At 42.5% G+C, this 19,309-nt stretch overlaps 1 protein-coding gene across 1 annotated transcript in view; it reads right to left on the minus strand.

Annotated features, from left to right (window-relative positions):
- Positions 1-14,276, minus strand: part of LOC142046916 (phospholipid-transporting ATPase VD-like) — a 35,624-nt gene extending 21,348 nt beyond the window's left edge. Inside the window, exons 1-2 of the mRNA XM_075066749.1 lie at positions 13,840-14,276; positions 6,390-6,520 (exon numbers count right to left, since the gene is read on the minus strand). The gene's annotated coding sequence lies outside the window, so the exon portion shown is untranslated. The remainder of the gene's footprint in view (positions 1-6,389; positions 6,521-13,839) is intronic.
- Between the last annotated feature and the right edge of the window lie 5,033 nt (positions 14,277-19,309).

A 19,309-nucleotide genomic window follows, 5' to 3' on the forward strand; every position in this document is an offset into this window, starting at 1 on the left:
GGGGCAAGGTTTACCATGAGACAGAGCAGAGATGTGTGCCCGTCTTCTATCTTAAGTGTTTAAATATCAGCTTTTCGACTCATGGAAAAGAATTAATGGCAATAAAATTAAAAGTAGACATGGTTAGTGACTGTTGGGATAGTGCCGAATTGGTGTGGCCGTACTGAATGAATGATGAGAACATGGATTGATGTGACTGAACTGTGAAAGAGGATTCTGGGAGCAGGATCCTTCTCTTAGCATCAAGCAGATTGCAGAGGTGAAACTGACTGGCTCCATGCTGCATGTATGATGAATATTGATCTTTGGGCAGCAAATATGTCCACTTGAAAGCACACAACACGTGTAGAACATCCTGGGTGGAGCATATGTTCGCCCCGCCCCTTTTTTTATTTAACACTACTTCTTTTGGATATCCTGGTATAAACCATATTTAACAATCAGATCATTTTCAGTTATTAAATAAAAATCCAACTAGAGAACTAACTCTCAGGGTAAAGATATTCATCCGTCATACATGGGAACACTGTAAATAAGAGACCAATGTTATACATTTAATGTTCCTAAAAAAAGTAACTGTGTACAACAATTATACTGTTCTGGATGTTTTACATGCTTATCGGCTCTGTTTAGGTAACCTGTTAATATTTCTTATAAAGTGATAGCAGCTGAAGCTTTCTGAACTCAAAGACTGACTGTCGTTAGATTTATCTTATGACAGTCAAGTCTGAGAAGGTGGCAGAGAAGTGCAGAACGAAGAAAGAGGAGCAGGAAAAGCAGTCTGGAATATACCAATAACAGATCCCACAACAGGCAGCAAATTGCCTGCAGAGAACCGATCTAGACGATCTAGAATTAGATAATGTAGTAATGCATGTTATAGGTCCAGAGGTGGGCAAATTTTTTGGGGCCAATGGTCACATCTGGTGGGGAAATTGTATGCAGCGGTGGGGGCAGTGGGGGGGGTAGGGAGGAGTGTGCAGTGAAGGGCATATGGGCATGGATTGGCAGCAGAGGAGGGGTGCAGAGTGTATGGAGGGGCTCAGAAGGGAGATGGGAGTATCGGAGGTGGTGGCAGGTACTGCAGGGGCTTAGGCAGGGAGCTGGTGGTGGGGTGCAGGACGAGCTTCGACTCGAAGCGGGTGCAGCGGCCACCACTGGGGCCATAGCAGTCTGATGCCTACCCTGTTTCCGGCCCCGCCCACTCCAGGAAGCGCTGACAGCCCCTGGGGCTGCAGGGGGGGGGGGGGCGCTCATGTGTGCTGCCCTATGCTGCACCTCCCCTGAAGTTTCCCACTGGGCCAGGGTCCTCCTGTTCCTGGCCTAATGTCGGGAGGGTGGTCCGCGGGAGGTAAGACAAACGGGAGCCCTCTGCCTCCAGCCCAGGGCCGTGGTGCCGGCCAACCTTCTCGAGGAGTAAAAACAGGGCCCGTGGCGCCATGGGTGCAGTGCCCGTGGCTGCATCCGCCCACGGCCATAGTTGCCCACCCTTGTCTAGTACTGGCCAATAATGGCAACTCTAATATGCACTCAATGAGTTCTTTTCATTCTAACTCCATATATGTAGGATTCGGATTTGTCTGAGTGCCCATTTGCTGCCAACCCAACCTATAATCAGTGAGATATGGGTGTCTGCAGTAAGGAATCAGATCGCGACAGGCTCTTAATGATGTCCTGTATCTGACACAAGCAAATCTTCTTAATTCTGAGGGAAATACAGATCAAAAAGCGAGCAAGGGAGTCACATCCCGGTTTCCTATCTGGGTGCCCAGACCAGAGAATCTCCTCGAGAATAGCAATTTTTATTAATTAAATCCCTAAAGCGAACAGGTTTCCCATCCTATGTAGACATTCTCCATGAAAGTGTGCAATAGAGGACTGCATTGTAAAGATGTACTGAAAACTTGCACGGAGCCCCGTTGTTTCTAGCCAAGATTCCCAAGTAGCAAAAGAGAAGTTGATCTCATCGGATGGGTAGTGTTCCAATTAATTATGGGGCCCGAATAACATACAAGTACTGACGAATTACTCTTACAGCCTCAATGCCCAATGACATTCAGAAATTTATGGGCATTGCTATCATTCTGGCAGGCAGCAGTCTAAACTGCTGGAAAAAGATAAAGAAATAATTGCTGACACACTAAATATGCTTTCCAGTGATAGTGATAATGGTGAATAACTAGCTTGGAGGCAATTAACTTTGTGGTCACTGAAACTAATACCCGTGAAGTTCATGTTAAACTCATGAAACACATCTTGGACCGTTTTGCAGTTCTTTCGACTAACTTGCTTAACCTCATCCACACCCCCCCCACCCCCCACACACACCCAAGCCCTCACTGTTAGCTCCTCTCAATCACTGCAGGCAACACCATCAACCTGCCCAGCAGGCAGGCCTCTAACTGGGACATGATTTTCAACTCAGAGTTCTCTGTTAATCTCGCAGTTATTTCTTCATCTAAAAAAGGATACACATATATGTCCCTTTAGATATATATCCCATAGGGCATGTGGAAACAGAGAGAAACCAAAAAGCAATATATATCCTTGTTAATTTGAATACAAAAGGAGGATAAATAAAATATATATAATAGTGACATCATCTTAATCTGAGTGTTCATGCTCAGTACTCCCAGGAAATAACAAACAAAAATAAAACTCTCCTGTAGAAAATCTACAAAACAGTAACACTACAGTACAGCAGCTTCACAAAGTTCATCATCATCCCTAACCTGAAAATGAAACAGTCAATTTCCATATCCATTCAATCCTAAATTTATCTATGAAGGCTGCCAGTAAGGGTGTGAATTAGTGCCAACTGGGATACTGTTTTTTTGTTATGTGGACACCTCCCCACTTAAAACTTTAACTAGACAATCAACTCATTTCATTTCACATAGATCAGTCACTATCCGCTTCAAGTCCTGATAGGCTTGGATTAAATCACACCAAAGCCCAGTTCTCAAAAGGAATCCTGCAACAACAAGCCATTGCATGCATACAATAAAGGGAGAAATACTGACTATATAGACAGTTTCAAGCTTCTAAGGGGGATATTTTTAATAACGAAAAAAATCAGTATCTTAGCAGTGTCATTGAAAATACTTTGGTAACTAATATCCCAGTCTTAAACAGCAGTCTACTGTTTTAAGATTGTATTTTATTTATTTGGGTGGGGAGGGAGGGCAGTAAGTGGGCCTACAGTGGAGAATCAGCTAATCAGGCTAATCATGCCCCATCTCACCCCAACTTTAGTTTTCTAGAAAGCATTTAGCATATTAACTCCCCCCCCCAACATATTAGCATTAGTGCATGCATATAAAAATGATCCTTGTCCTTCTCCATAATCACAAACCTCACAGCTTTGCCTCCTTCATAGCAGGGCTGCCGATGGGGGAGGGGGGAAGGGCAGGCAAAAGGGGCAGAGATGTTAAAGCGCTGCCACAGCAAAGGACCCTGCCATGGCAGCGCTCTAACATCATTGCCCCTTTTGCCCCCCCGCCCCTGGCCGTCGAGAAACCCCTGAGTGAAAAAGTTGCCAATATAGACAAGCCCTTAATCTCTCTCAAGCTACCACTATTATGCGGCCATCTTTAGCTTGAGTTGCACAGGGTTATTACTGCACTTTTGTATGAAGCTATGATTCTTTCCCATGAGCCACAGGAAAATGACAAATCAGTAGCAATGAGCTGTTGCAATGTATAATGTTCTTGCGTAAGACTAAATCAGTAATTGTGATGTGTTCTTCAGCTCTGAGCACAACTAGGGTTGGGTATCTGCCAACACTCTTTAGACTAGACTTAAAATTATGAGAAATTCATTTTTGTTATGGGCAACAACAGCATTTATTTTCCAATAAACATTAAACATATCTGATGGGGATATTTTGGCAGACAGAGGCCAGAGGGAAAAGCACAAAGGGAGATGTTCTTTCATGAGATGCTTGAAAAAACTTCCACTCATTGAATGCATTATAAAACAAAATATACTGCATGCAAATTTTCTAGTCATGTGAGATTAAAATCAGGTGTCTCTAAAAGCTGAAGAGTTGTGTCTTCGGTAATAAGCAACAGAAACAAAGTATTTTCAGACTGGCTGTTGAGAAAAGAGAAATAGAAGAGAAAATATTCCTCAAACTTCAAGATCTCCCAAACTCCGACAGCTACCTACTCACTCTCTCTTGTAGCTTGCTTACTGTGCTCTTGAAACTTGAGATACATAGTGTTTCTTTGCTAAAAAAGGACTTGTATTGAACATTTTTAAGTCACTGTTACACCAGATTTCTTTATCCAGAGGGCAATGCTAGAATTTTATTGTAGCAACTTTTAGGGAAAGTCACAAGAAAATTACATTGACAAAACAATTTTAAGAAATCAAGTCACAGGAATTCATACACAAAATACCCTCAAGTCAGTGGGAACAATAGATATGTCCAAGCCTGAGTCACAATGCACCCTGAACAGCACGAAAAGGAGAATTATGTCAGTTAGCCCACCTTTCTGGAAAACTGTCTGGACAGGACACATATGGTATGTCTACATTGCAATTAAACCCGTGCAGCTGGCCCATGTCAGCTGACTCAGACTTGTGGGGCTCAGGTTATGGGCTTGTTTAATGGTGGTGTAAACGTTCAGGCTGTAGCTCAGGCTCTGGGACTCTCCTCCCTCACAGAGTCCCAGGGCCCAGGTTCCAGCCCGAATATCTACACTGGAATTAAACAGCCCAACAGTCCAAACCCCATAAGCACAAGTCAGTTCTCGTGAGCCAGCCACAGAGGTTTAATTGGAGTGTAGACATACCCACATAGGCTTACTACCCCTTTGGCTTGCTTTTCCTTGATTCATTTAAATACTTTTTTTTAATTGGGATTGTGCTGCTCTTTAAAAGCCTGAAAGGTTTTGTTTGTTTTAATTTAGAAATAAACATTTTTTTCCTGCTTGTATTTTAACCTTATAAAAATCAGGAATGTAAAGTCTGGGCTTCCCTGAATACTGGAAAGTATAAGGGACGTTTACTGTTAACTCTTAATATAGTATCTGAAGAGGTGAAGATGCTGAAGATTTAACAAAAATCAAAGCTTTAAAAATCCTCTTTGCTTTTAAACAGTTCTACTTTGACATTTTTCATATAAGCTCTCTGGCCTACACAGGACAGGAAATTGCAATGTAAAAAACAAGGTGGTTATTTTTAAAGCTACTTTTCGCACTTTTTTTGATCAAGATAAAGAATCCAAAAAAGGTACAAGCCCCATTTCCCGTCTTTGTTTCATAGTTATTCAAAAATGACCTGCAGTTGGAGCCTTACTCAGACACGGTCACTTGCACCATCTTTAAAAGTCTTATTTTTTTTAAAAAAAAGGGACTTTGCAAACAGAAAAGAAAAGCAGCTAAAAGGTCAGATTTTAGGTTTGATAGCTGAAACAATATCCTGTGGAGCAGATTCTGATCTCTGTGGTACATTTGCAGTCATTAAATAACAGGATTCACAAAGTCACTAAGGCTATGTCTTCACTGCCAAGAAAAGATGTATTTTTGCAACAGGATAACTAATGTTAGCTATCCTGTTGTAAAACCATAGGGGAGACAAGCACTGAAGTTTACACTGCATGGTACTGTCAAAATAATGTCACTTTTCTTCTTCTATCACTTGCATTTCCTGCTCTTTTGCAAACTCCTTCAATCTCCAAGTTTTGAACTTCTCATCCTCATTCGCAAGGCTTCACTCCTACTCTTTCCTCATCCCCCCTAGCGTCAACAGGGTCTAGCAGATTGAACGTAGGACTGGATGCCTGGAACTGCTGAGTTCTAATTATCACCTTGTTACTGAATTGCTCTGTAGCCTTGGTCGAGTTACTTAACCTTTCTGCATCAGCTTTTCCTCTGTAAAATGATTACCTGTCTTACAGTGACGTTGTATGGATTAATTAGTTAATAGTTATGGTGCTTTGAAGCTGTATATCGCTATATATTGCGCTACTACACTCACACATCATTTACATTTCCCTGTACACCACCCTCACTTTTTTCTTGACCGCTCCCTTTGACTCCTTCAATTCTCCCCTGACTGTATGCCTCCTTTCAGGTCAACATTTTCACTTGTACTGATCTCCAAATCATTGTTAGCTATGTGAGCTCACTCAAACACACACTTACAAATAAACATACACACTCCTGTTCAATAAAGCTTTCTAACTGTAATGTCTTTAACTCACTGTGTGCATGTGTTCTGGTTTGGTATCATTTTATACTGTACCTTATGTCTAGACTCTGACCTACAGGTATCAATGGAAGACCCTCTGTTTCTGAACCAGGTCTTTGCTCCAGGTAGCCAGCTCCTGACAGTGGGTCTCCAATGGAGCCACTCTGCCAGGGCTCCTTTTTAAAGGATACTGAATGGATACATTAGCTTTCCTGGAAGATCTCTGCAGGGGCCAATCAAGGGAAAGATAGACAGTGCATATTCTCACCAGGCCCACTTTCCATCAGCTCCTATTCATGGGTTTTCAGCCTCTTCCGGAGCTCTGTAAGCAGAGGTACAAGGGTAACAGATGTTGGTTCAGAAGCAGGAAGGATTTGATCTACACACAGAAGTTGCAGCTGCACGTGAATCATACGGGCCTCTGTTAGCTGGCCAACTTTACCCACTGCACAGGCCCACAAATACCTGTGGCAGTACATAAATAATAAACCTTTGATTTCAGTGTCAAAACTACACAAACTAAATGTACAAAAGGCTTTGTGTGTTAGCCTCCTAATCTGTTTTGACAACCAAGAGTTATTAAACATCTAGGGGTTTAGAGAAGTAATGGTCACCCACAGGCCTAAGGATCAATTTATATTGTGAAAAGCAAATAATAATAATCCCCTCTTAGGAAGGCATTTGTTATTGCTTTCTCTGTAACAAGAAACTGCAAAAGGCACTAACAAAAGTCTTTGCAAACCCAAATCAAATCTGCATGGAGGTGCCTTTTATAGATCGGAATTTAAATTCTCACATATAAAATAGAATTAACGTTTTTTCTGGGATGCTTGTGTAACAAACAACAGAAGCCACCTCTGCAGTTCAAAGGCTGGAGGCATACAAAATAGCCTGCAGACATCTGAACTCCACCAACTAAGAGAAAGCTTTGGCTGCTTTCCATTCTCGGGGCTGGTCTACACTAGGGGAGGGGATCGATCTAAGATACGCAACTTCAGTGAATAACGTAGCTGAAGTCAAAGTATCTTTGATCGAATTACCTACCGTCCTCACGGCGCGGGATCAACGTCTGCGCCTCCCCCTGTCGACTCTGCTACTGCCGCTCATTCCAGTGGAGTTCTGGAGTCGACAGGAACACGTTCGAGGATCGATACATCACGTCTAGATGAGACGCGATATATCGATCCCCGAGCAATCGATTGCTACCCGCCGATATGGTGGGTAGTGAAGATGTAGCCTCAGGCCCTGCTCCTCCATTGCCTTGTAACTTGTGTAGTAATTTATACCTATGCAAAACGCTATCAGATCAGAATAGCACACAGGTGAAAATAACTATGAAAGGTGCACAGTCATGCCAGTATCTGAACCTTCAATGCTACCTACAAGTCTGATTTAGTACGAGGAACAAGTGGAAAGCTTGACAGTGGGTTAGAGTACAATACAATCAGAGTTTACTGTACACTCAGAGTCACAAAGGCACAGAAGTAGGATCTGAACAAATAAAGTGACAAGAATCCACACTCAGCTCACTCCAACACCACGCAAAATGACACCTGAAAAGCAGTAGGAGCCAGCAGCAACAGAGAAGTTTTCCCCATGGAACATGAAGATTTTTTAACTGTGGCTTCTCTCTGCACACCCTTCCTCAGCAGCACTGCTGCCTTCATGTTGGTTCTATCCCATCAATAGCTCCCCAACGCTGAGAGTGAATGGTTTTAAAGAAGCCTCTACAGCTTACAAGATGCCCCCGTCATAGAAAGATGCTCTGCTCCATCCCACAAGCTGTCTTCCCTGGAAATCCCTTTCTCATATTTCCCATCCTCTTCTGGAACCCTTAACACACCTCAACCTGCATAAGACCTCCTCTGGTTTCTAAGTAGTTCAAATACAGACAGAAGCCCCTGCCCAACATAGAAATCAGCAAGTGCCTTCTGCAGCTGTTAGAGAACCAGGAAGTGCTGGGGAGCTGGCACATGGACAATTACAAGGTAATTTAAACTGTAAATAAAATCCCACATGGTTGGGATAATGCTGATAATGTTTCAGGGAATGGGAGTAATACTTTTAAGTAAAACTAGATATGTCCCCAAAATTGGATGAGGATATTTAAGATCTAAATCACAAATTCACATTCAGTCCCTATACTTAGAATAGGCCAAATCTAAATGCCCCCAGATTTTGAGGGTTCAAAACCACAGATCTGAATTTTGCAGTTCAGTCTCAGGCTCATCACGTTCAGAATGGGGATACAAGAATGCCATGGAGTTTCAGGTTCCAAACACTCTTCCGGAATCCTTAACCATAGGACCCCCCTTTTTTCATTCTGACCCCTCTCTGTTCCTCCTCACAGCTTCTCATAAATGAAATGCAAACATTGGCCAACATACAATGGTCTATTCTATTCTTCATCTACGCTCTCAAGTGTTTCTATCTATTTAGGGCCATGCCTACATTAGAAGTGTTTTACTGGTATAGAAATACCAGCATACTACACTAGCAAAGTGCTCCTAGTGTGGATGCAACTGTACTGGCAGAACTATGCTTAGTACAACGATAGCAAAACTGCTACCCACAAGTGAAACAAGCTACACAGGCAAGACCTGAAATTCTAATGTAAAAAACAAGCAGGGGAAAAAATCCCTTCAGGCCTTCTTAGAAAGACAAAAAGGGCACAACCCACATTTGGAAAAATAAAAAAAAAAATCCTGTGGGTCATCCTCAAAGAAAACAAATGTTTTAGACCTTATTTTGAATATAGCCTTCTAACGGCACATCTTCACTAGTTGGCAGCCCTTTAATGTGGCTTGTGTAGTCGTGGCTGAGCACTGGGAGAGAGCTCTCCCAGCACTATAAAAAACAAACAAACACATACCTCAACAAGGGGCATAGCTCCCACCACTGGTGCACTGCCTACACTGGCACTTTACAGTGCTGAAACTTGCAGCGCTCAGGGGTGTTTTTTCACACCCCTGAGTGAGAAAGCTGAAGTGCTGTAAAGTGCCAGTGTAGACAAGCCCTAAATGTGAACCAGTGTAATGTTGTTCCTCCCCCTAACACGCTGGAACAATAACCCTAAGGAAGGTGTGAAGTATCCATTCATTTCAATGGGATGTTAACGCCAAAGCAAATAGTAATTTAAAGGTCAACACTAATATCACTGCTTTCAGTTTAGCAGAAACAATCACCTATTCCCCTTAGCCCAGGGATCTCAAATTCAAATTACCACGAGGGCCACATGAGGCCCCTGCCCCCACTCCACCCCTTCCATGATGCTACGCCCCTGCCCCCATTCCACCCCTTCTCCAAACTCCACCCCCTCCCTGCCCCTATTCCAACCTCTTCCCCAAACCCCCACCCCTGCCCCGCCTCTTCTCCGCCTCCTCCCCTAAGCGCACAGCCCCTCGCTTCTCCCCCCTCTCCCCTGGAAAGCGCTAAGCACCCCCAAACAGCTGTTTGGTAGTAGGAAGCGGGGACGCAGCACACGGGGGCAGGGGAGAGTGGCAAGTGAGGGGAGCTTGGCAGCTGCAGGAAGTAATTCCTTGGGCCGTGCGTCTGAGATCCCTGCCTTAGCCATTATTCTTAGAAGCCTGCAGCTGTATCTACACTATGGGGTCTATAGTAGCACACCTGCAGCACTGTAGCTATGCTGGCATAACCCCATAATGTAGATAGAAAAAAACTTTTTGTCGCTGTAGACTGTCACCGTAGGAACAGTACCTCCCTGAGAAACCATAGCTAGGTTGATAGAAGCATTATTTCATCAAGCTAGCTGTGTCTACACAGGGGGTTAGGCTAGCACAGCTACGATGCTCTGGGATATGGATTTTTCACATCTCTCAGCACCACAGCTCTATCAGCCTAAATTTTAAGTGTACACTACTTAAGTAAGGAACTATCTTTTTTCCTTATACTGAGGTATGTATCTTTGTTTTTTAAGTAGCATAGCAACATCCAGAGAAGTTGTTTTATTACTGTAAGGGAATTTTTGCTGCCATTACACAGATGGTCCCCAAAACAATACACTGTACAATGGAATTAAAGATTAAAGTGAAATTTAATTGTTCAATTCTGCAATGAATCAATGACAAAGCTGAAGTGCCTACCAGATGAGAGACAATCAGTACGTTTGTCTGTAATAATACACACTTGTCCATTGCTCCAAGATATTCTTGACAGGAATAACCTGTGAATCCACTTTAACCACTACAAAAAGTGCTGCAACACTATAATGCATGCCTGTTGAGCTAGAACAGTTTCAGACTCTGAAACAAGTTCAGTAGGCTCACTACCTAAAATATCTCACAGCTCAACCACAAATGCTTAGTCTTTATTTTAAATTTCTTATATTGCTAAAAAATGAAACTATATGATGTAGTGGGCTGAACACAAGACAGAGACCAAAAACTCCCAGGTTCTAACACTTGACCCTTCTACTGACTTATGCTGTGACCTTGAATTAGTCACTAAGGTCAATGTTTTTGGTGCCGCCCTAGATATTTTGGCCTTGTCTTTGTTAGAAAAAGATGTCTTAGAGTGGACATACCCTTTCAGAGATGCTGCACATCTACCAACTGCAGCATCCACAATCAGTGACCATTTTAGAAAATTTTAGCTTCCATCTCTCTCTCAGATTTTCCTCCTGTAAATAATACCTTCCTCACGGGTCAGCTGTGAGGATCTATTATTAGATAATGACAGTACAATAGTTTGAAGGATGATCCAGTGGTTAGGATAGCCTAGGATCTAAGAGACCTGGATTCAAATCCCTGCTCTGCTACAGACTTCCTGTGACACCTTGGGAAAGTCACTTGGGCCTAGTCTGCATCTAAAACTAAGGTCAACCTAGCTATGTCACTCAGGGTATGGCTACACCTGAAACTTCAAAGCGCTGCCCTCTGAGCTCTCCCAGCGCTGCACGTACTCCACATCCTGATAGGGTTTAGCTTGCAGCGCTGGGAGCTACGCTCCCAGCACTGCGACACTGTTTACACTGGCGCTTTACAGCGCTGTATCTTGCAGCGCTCAGGGGGGTGTTTTTTTCATACTCTTGCACAAGAAAGTTGCAGCACTGTAAAGTGCCAGTGTAGCCAAGGCCTCAGAGGTGTGAAAAACCCCTTCCATCGCTGTAGCAAGTCTCTACACTAGAGATACTATATTGGAACAGCTAAGTGCCATAGCTGTGGCACTGTAGTGTGGGCATACCCCAAGTGTCTCTGTGCCTCAGTTCCCTATCTGTAAAGTGGGGATAATAGCCCTTCCCTACCTCACAGGTGTGATCCAAGGATAAATACATTAAAGATTCTGAGGCACTCAGATACTAGATAGAAGTACCTTGAAGTATTAAAATAGTATTAAAATAAATCCTACTGTTCAATATCCACAACTGCAGCACAACAGTTTCCCCTTTTGTGTAATTTTAAGCAACTTTTTGTCATCAATTTTAGAAGGCGGCCCCAATTCTGCAACTTATTTTGTGTAGGTACATCTCTGTTACCACATGAAGCCCCATGGATTTCAATAAGACCCTGTGTGCGCCCAGGTCAGTCTGTTTGCTACAAGTTTTAGGGACAAAATCCTTAATTACTACAAAATGTGGAAAAAAAAACTCAGTCCCTCTCCTCAATGTCTGTAATAAATAATTATTAAAAAAAAACACCATCCAATACAGACTTCTACTTACTAGATTAAGGTTTCAGTTACACAATTTCTGCCTTCCTGCAAAGCTCAACAGACTAACTATATTTACATAAAAAGGAAACGCCTGCTGTGAAGCGGCCCCTAACATAAGTAAGTTTCACTTCAAATTCTGCATTGTCTGACATTTTCACATAATCCCTTATATTATTAGTGAAAAGAGTAACATGGAGATGATAATTCTAAACAGCAGCACTACAGATCACATGCTTTCAAAGCAAAAGAAAGCTACCAAATTAGTAAAATCGGGACTTCTCTTATGTTATAATCAATGCATCCCTGAGTTTAATACTGAAATTCAAAGGTCAAATATGCTGCACTGTAGCAACTCTTCTTACAGAATGATTTACACTCTACTGAGACTCACAGGCACGACCCTGCACTATTTATGCAGTGGTGTTGTAGCCCAGTCAGCCCCAAGATATTAGAGAGGCAATGGGTGGGGTAATATCTTTTATTGGGCCAACTTCTATTAGTGAGAGACAAGCTTTTGATCTACACAGACCTCTTTTACAGGTCTGGAAAAGGTACAATACTCTTGTATTTAGCTGTGACACTCTTAGTAACTTTCCCAGACCTTAAGATGAGCTCTGTATAGCTTGAAAGCTTGCCTCTCTCACCAGCAGAAGTTGGCCCAATAAAAGATATTACCTCATTCACCATTTACCTCTACTTAGTTAAAACTTTATCTGAATGAAGAGTTCAGATTTCACTGAAAGAACTACACATACTATAGTCCCATTTGCAGCAGATTCCCGGAACTGGACCTATTTCTATACTGGCAAACTTTTCTAGTTTGTTCATTATCAAATTATGACTTAAACAAATATTTTCTAGTCAAGTTTTTCTGATTATCAGTTCTTCCATGGAACTGTTAAGGCAGTTTGAGTATGATTCTTCAAAGGTCTCACACATTGTTAATGCCCAATGAGGAGTCCTTGTGGCACCTTAGAGACTAACAAATTTATTTGGACATAAGCTTTTGCGGGCTAAAACCCAGTTCATCAGATGCATAGGAGTGAAAAATACAGTAAGCAGTATATATATTAGAGCACATGAAAAGATGGCAGTTGCCATAGCTTACACTACAGCAGCAGAGACTGAAGGATTCCTAGTCTGAAGGTACATAATATTTTATTAATTATGTACAGACTGAAATCAATAATAACCACTCACTTTCCTAGCTATTATTTTCTCTGCTTCCTTCCTCACATTTAGGGGCATTAAGAGATAAGAAAGGGGCCAGTCCAGCTACTAAGTTCTTTGTGATTAGACCATAACAACACCCACTAGGATCTTCACTCAGACCGTGCCCTCAGTTCTGGCATGTTTAATAATGTATCAGCAGTTGGCCAAGCCCAATACAAGAGAGATCTGGTATGAAATGTGTATAATGTATAGGGCCTACTGCAAGACCCCTTACCACAGCCAACAGGCAAACAAGCAATTGTCTCTCTGAATTAATATACAAGTTCTCCTTTATCTTCATAAATATAAAGCAGTTCCACCCAAACACCAAATCTAGATTTTGCTTTTACATATCCTATCACTGGCACTTTTGCAAACACCCGCCACCCCCCCCACAGCAATGAGAAAAAAAAAATGAGCCACAAAATATACCCCGAGTCTGACTGTATTTCATGTTTCTCTTCCACCACTGCCCCCACTCCCCTCCCCCGCGGACTAGTGTAACGTTCCTACAGAAGATGTAGGGCTGGCTGGATTCGGAAAATTGAGCTAATGTATTAACTCCTACGGGGCATAAATAAACATAATCCGGGGCATGCAAGACGAACGGCCTGAATTAATCTATGGGGCACTCCTGAGGAATTACCACGCTACTCCTCAGACAAGCCACCACAAGCTTTAGCAGGAACCTGAGCTACGCAGCACAAAGGAAGTGGGGGAATGGAAGGAAAGAGTTAGCAGAAGGGGTTTCACACTTACCAGTCCCACTATGCACATCACAGCGTCACGGCCATGAGCCCCAGCGGAGACACGGCCGCGCAGCGTGTCCCGGTCACGCGGATGGCGCTTCTACCCCAGCTAGTTCCACAGCCGAATCCAGCGCCGCTGCCTCACTCAGCACCAGGTCACTTCTTCCCAAGGCTCGGCTGGACCATCCTCCTTCCTTCGGGGGCTGCAGGGAGCAGCGAATCACAGCCCGACCTCGCCCCCTCTGACGTCTCCTCCAGGCACCTCTTGAGTGGCTCTCCCTAACTCCAGCTGTTGGAGCACCGCAGTCTTCACTTCTCTCTCTTTAGACTTGGGTTCTCCCTAGTTTTGCCTTTGTTGTCTTCTGTTCTTTGCTTCTTATCTGCTCCCCCTCTTCTTTCCTTCTCCTCTGCTGTTCTACTCTGCCCTAATCCTCCTGGTCTGTACGGCTTTGAGGGGGAAAAATGGCGTATGTGCCCATTCAAAGTACAAGATTTCTTGGAGGCACTGATGTTCACAACTTGTTTTAACGAAGTTGCAGACGGCAGGTTTAAAAGCTGTAGACCTGCCAACTCACGTTCATTTGGAGGAAGAGGCTTCCTTATTTTGAGAGTTAATTTAGGGCAGTATTTTAATTGCTCTTGCAATGTGTGTGTGTTTGAATGAGATATTAGAAACTTCACGTATGATTATTTGAATTTCACCTTATGTAAAAATTTAACTTATTGCAAAACAGCAACCCTAGAAACAGAGATAAAGTAATGAACATATAAAAGAAGTTACTGAGTAGATGTAGGATTGGTGAAAGTGGTGTTTTCCTTTTTGTTTGTATTACTTAAATAGAGTGGGTAAAATACAGGTGCATGCACACACTGATTAGGATATGAGAGACTACACACATCTTGTTTGATCCAACAGCAGTCTATGAGGAAACACTTGGTTACAAAACACACAGCAGTATGGATCTTGGCAAACAGTGCAATTAGTGAGAAAGTAATTGCTGATTGGCATTTTAACACATTGTCATTTACCCCAGAGCGTGGCTAATCTGAGGCAGTGTTTAGGTGCCAACTTCAGCTGGTAGTTAATATGCAGATTAGATTGTCTAATATCATTACCACCCTTGGAGCTAAAATGGGGCTAGTAATCAAGAGAAACTGTGCAAAATGTCTGTGTAGACAAGTCCTTGTATTGTGAGCTCTCACACCTTAGTTAAAGGGGGAGAGAGGCAGTTGCTCTTTAATAAAGGCCTCCTTTCTTCCAAATGCTCACTATGTGTAAGTGTTACATAAATCTTTCAGGCCTTCTCTCTATATTGCTGTATACATAAAGCACAGATCACCTTTTAAGGGTTTCTCTTAGTAGATGGAAGCAATGTTGGGGGTACTACTATGATGGAGGTTAATATTTCTTCATTCTTACAAGGGAGATTGACAAGCTTGATCATTTGCTAGGTCAGGCTGACATTTGAGACAGCTTGACCCTACCGAACCTTTAGTCTAATCGCCTTATCAATGCAATCACACAATGCCCTTTTTATTTTGCTTGGAGTATGCCTCTGACTGTGGAGAAACTGCTCAAATTATCAAATCATTTGTTTAGAGTTGAATAACAGGTACCTGAATGAGCCAATAAATCCTGTTCAAACACCTGTTAGGGGGTCCAAACATAACTGTTGTATTCTTATCTCCTGCACAGTCACTCCGCCCAAAACAAACACACACAAATAGTCTTCTCAAGTAAATTACATCTCAGATTGTGTCCATTTACAAGAAACTGAGGAGAAATTCATACTCTGACACCATCTTCTTGAGGCGGGGGGAAGGATGAGTTTTAGAAAACTTCTTTGGGATGTACAAAGCCTAGTATAGTGGGGTCCCAATCTTGACTGGGGCCCTCAAGCACAACCCCAATATCACAATTTAAATCATAATAAAAAACTGACATCCGTATCTAGCAGCGCCTCACAGATGTGTTCTCCCTACCACATGCATGCCTATATGCCGGAGGTTTAACCCACAACATAAATATTTAGTTTGCGGTGTTATTGTAGACATGTTGGTCCCAGGATATGAGAGAGTGAAGGGTTAAAATCCATGTGCACTTTATATAACAACCTGGTAAATGGATTGTGCCAGCTCTTTTTCAGACCCAAAGTCCAGAGTTTGGTCAAGAGACCAGAGGCCTAGAAAACAGTGATTAGCTAAGAGAAAGCTGGGGTAAATAAGATAACATTGCCTTCACTAAAATAGGCCTGGTCAGCAAATTGTCAGGTGTTGGAGCTAAGAACTAAATAATTGTGTCTTATTCAAAGTTGCAAATTGAACAAAGGATCCCTGATCCTATTGTGTTAGTCTCTTCTGTAGGGAACGTTCTTCCCACAGATCCAACCTTGAGTTTATGAAAATTGGCACGTCAGTATAAGATATGGCATCCTTCCACCTCCCTTCCCAGAGACCAATGCCCTGCCTTAAGACATAAAGGAGACAATCTTTATGGCCATATACTTGCACTGTTTCTTTGCTTTAACCCCTAGGAATGTACGTGCTGGACAATCAAAGAAGTTGCTCCATTCCTATGGATCCCAAATCAGAATTCAACATATATATTTTATACTAATAACATTTTATCAAAGTATTAATTAAATGTTAACTTGCTAACTTGAGACCATGGGCGGAGACATTATGTAACCTTTTAACCATTGGCTAATGCGCTATCTTGTCTTGCTGCAAAACCTATCCCGGGGTGTGGAACTGCCTACCCTGTCACTTTCCCGGGCCCATGGAAAATCTACATATTCTATTGTAATCAATTGATTGATAGTGTCTCTGAGTCTAATAAGCAAGGTGACACTCCGCCAGTGCCGTGTGTAATAAACTCCTATGCTTGACCTCTACATGGTATGGATTTATGTCCTTCAGAGAGACAAGGTGGGTGAGGTAATATCTTTTATCAGACCAATTTTTGTTGGTGGAAGAGACAGAAACAAGCTTCCAAGCTACATGGAGTTCTTCTTGTCTCTCTCAAATATTAAGTGACATACAATACATTCTGCATTAAATACCATGGAAGTTGCAGTGACATATTCATCCTATAGACTGGAATAATGGCAATGGAGGGGCTAAGAGCATAAGAACAGCTATACTGGGTCAGATCAGTAATTCATCTAGCCCAGTATCCTGGCATTGGCTATGCTGGAAGACAGAATACTGGGCCAGATGGACCAGTCTGACTGAATATGTCCATTCTTATGTTCTCCAATTTGTTAAGATAGTTTTGAATTATAATCCTGTCCTCCAAAGTGCTTACAAACCCTTCCATCTTGGAGTTACCCACAAATTTTATAAGCATACTCTCTATTCCCCTATCCATCCGCTGTCATTCCAGCTTCTGGCAGTCAGAGGCTAAGGACACCCAGAGAATGGGGTTGCCTCCCTGATCATCTTGGTTAATAGCCATTGATGGACTTTTTGTCCACACTGGCACTTTCATCTTTAAAACTTTTGTTGCTCAGAGGTGTGAAAAAACACCCTCCTGAACAACAAAAGTTTTAACGACGAAAAGCGCCAGTGTGGACAGTGCTTTGTCAGCAGGGGTCACTCTCCAGCTGAAGTTACTGCCCCTTGTTGGGGTACAAAGAGCGGCTACACTGTGCACCCTACATCAGGCGACTGCAGCAGCACAGCCACGCTGCTGTAAGGTAGTCAGTGTAGACATAGCCTTTTTCTTTTTTTTAACCCACTTATAATTTTGGCCTTCACAACATCCCCTGGCAACAAGTTCCACAGGTTGGCTGTGTATTGTGTGACGCAGTACCTTTGTGTTTGTTTTAAACCTGCTGCCAATTAAATAAATCGGATGGCCCCTGGTTCTTGTGGTATGTGCAGGAATAAATAACACTTCCCTATTCACTTTTTCTACACCATTTGTGATTTTATAGACCTCGATCATATCCCTCCTTAGTCATCTCTTTTTCAAGATGAACAGTCCCAGTCTTTTTAATCACTCCTCACATGGAAGTTGTTCCATACCCTTACTCGATTTTATTGCCTTTCTCTGCACCTTTTCCAATTCTATATCTTTTTGAGATAGTTCCTGTGTTGCTTATTATATCAATATCCTCATTTAAAACCATGTACTCTAGTTCACCCATCTTAGTATTTAGACTTATAGCATAATTTGTCACTTTTTAGCTGTCTACTGTTAAGGGACGCAATTGAATGGGACTCTTTTTCATTTGACTGTTTTTCTTCAGTTCCTACCTTTACTTTATCAACTTCTATCCTCTCCTCTTTTCTAGGATATAGAGAATCCCCATTAATAGATATCCTAGGGATGTCTCTGTCCGAACCGTGTGCTCCTCTGTACCTGTGGGGTTTCCCCTGGCCCTTATTAAAAACTCCTCTACAATCTTTTTAATTGTATATGTCAGCAACCTGGTTCCATTTTGGTTTAGGTGGACCCCATCCTTCCTGTATGGTTCCTCCTTTCCCAAAAGGTTCCCCAGTTCCTAATAAACCTAAACCTCTCCTCCTTACAGCATCATCTCATCCAACATGCATATTGAAAACCTGAAGTTCTCCCTGGCTAACTGGCCCTGCATGTGCAACTGGAAGCATTTCAGAGAATGCTACCAAGGAGGTCCTGGACTTTAATCTCTTACTCAGCAGCCTAATAACCTGCCCATCCTAACTCAGCTTAGTTCCCTACATTAAGACCAACTAATTAGCCTTTAATAGGGAAGCCTGAATTTCACTCTTACAACTTATACTTCATATATTATCTTGCATTCCTGATTCTACAGATGCCTTAAAAACTCATCTGCTAAGTAATGTTACAGTTTTCATGCAAATTTATATTTAATTGCATCAAGCGACGTTAATGCAGAGTTAAAGATGCTTGGTGGTACGTCATCCACTTGCAGAATGCCAACTTGAGCAAAACTCAAACTTCTGAAAACCAGGAAAAATGCACAGTTAAGGTTGCCCATGAAACCTTATCTCTGCCCTCTTTCGGCAGTGCCCTAATACACTGTGTGAACACACATATCTTTATGCTGTCACCACAGCTGCTGAAATGTACAAGCTCTTCACTTTCTTTTAGAATCAATTCACTCTCACCCACAGGATCCCATGTAACACTATTAAAGGACAAAAAGAAGAGGGGGAAAAGTTTTTTCAGGCTGCTGTCTTTGAGCAGTCTGGTAAAGGGGACAGCAATAGATGAGAATTCCAGTTGTTAAGGACTGGATCTTGTCCACAAGAGATTGTACCTGGCTCTTCCCCAAGGTATAACTTAGGTAAATTGTCTTGTCTTTGCTTATGTGGAATTCTGTGGGGCTTGCGGTTAGTCCACCCTCTTCAAGGGACCAGAGTGCAGCAGCTGCTTGCTTCAGGTGGTCCTCCCAGCTCTGGCTTTAGATCAGGACTTTGTCGAGGCAGGCAATGACATAACTATTATGGGGCTATAGGACTTGGTCCAC

The sequence above is a fragment of the Chelonoidis abingdonii genome, chromosome 5, assembly GCF_003597395.2.
Source record: "Chelonoidis abingdonii isolate Lonesome George chromosome 5, CheloAbing_2.0, whole genome shotgun sequence".
Taxonomy (NCBI): Eukaryota; Metazoa; Chordata; order Testudines; family Testudinidae; genus Chelonoidis; species Chelonoidis abingdonii.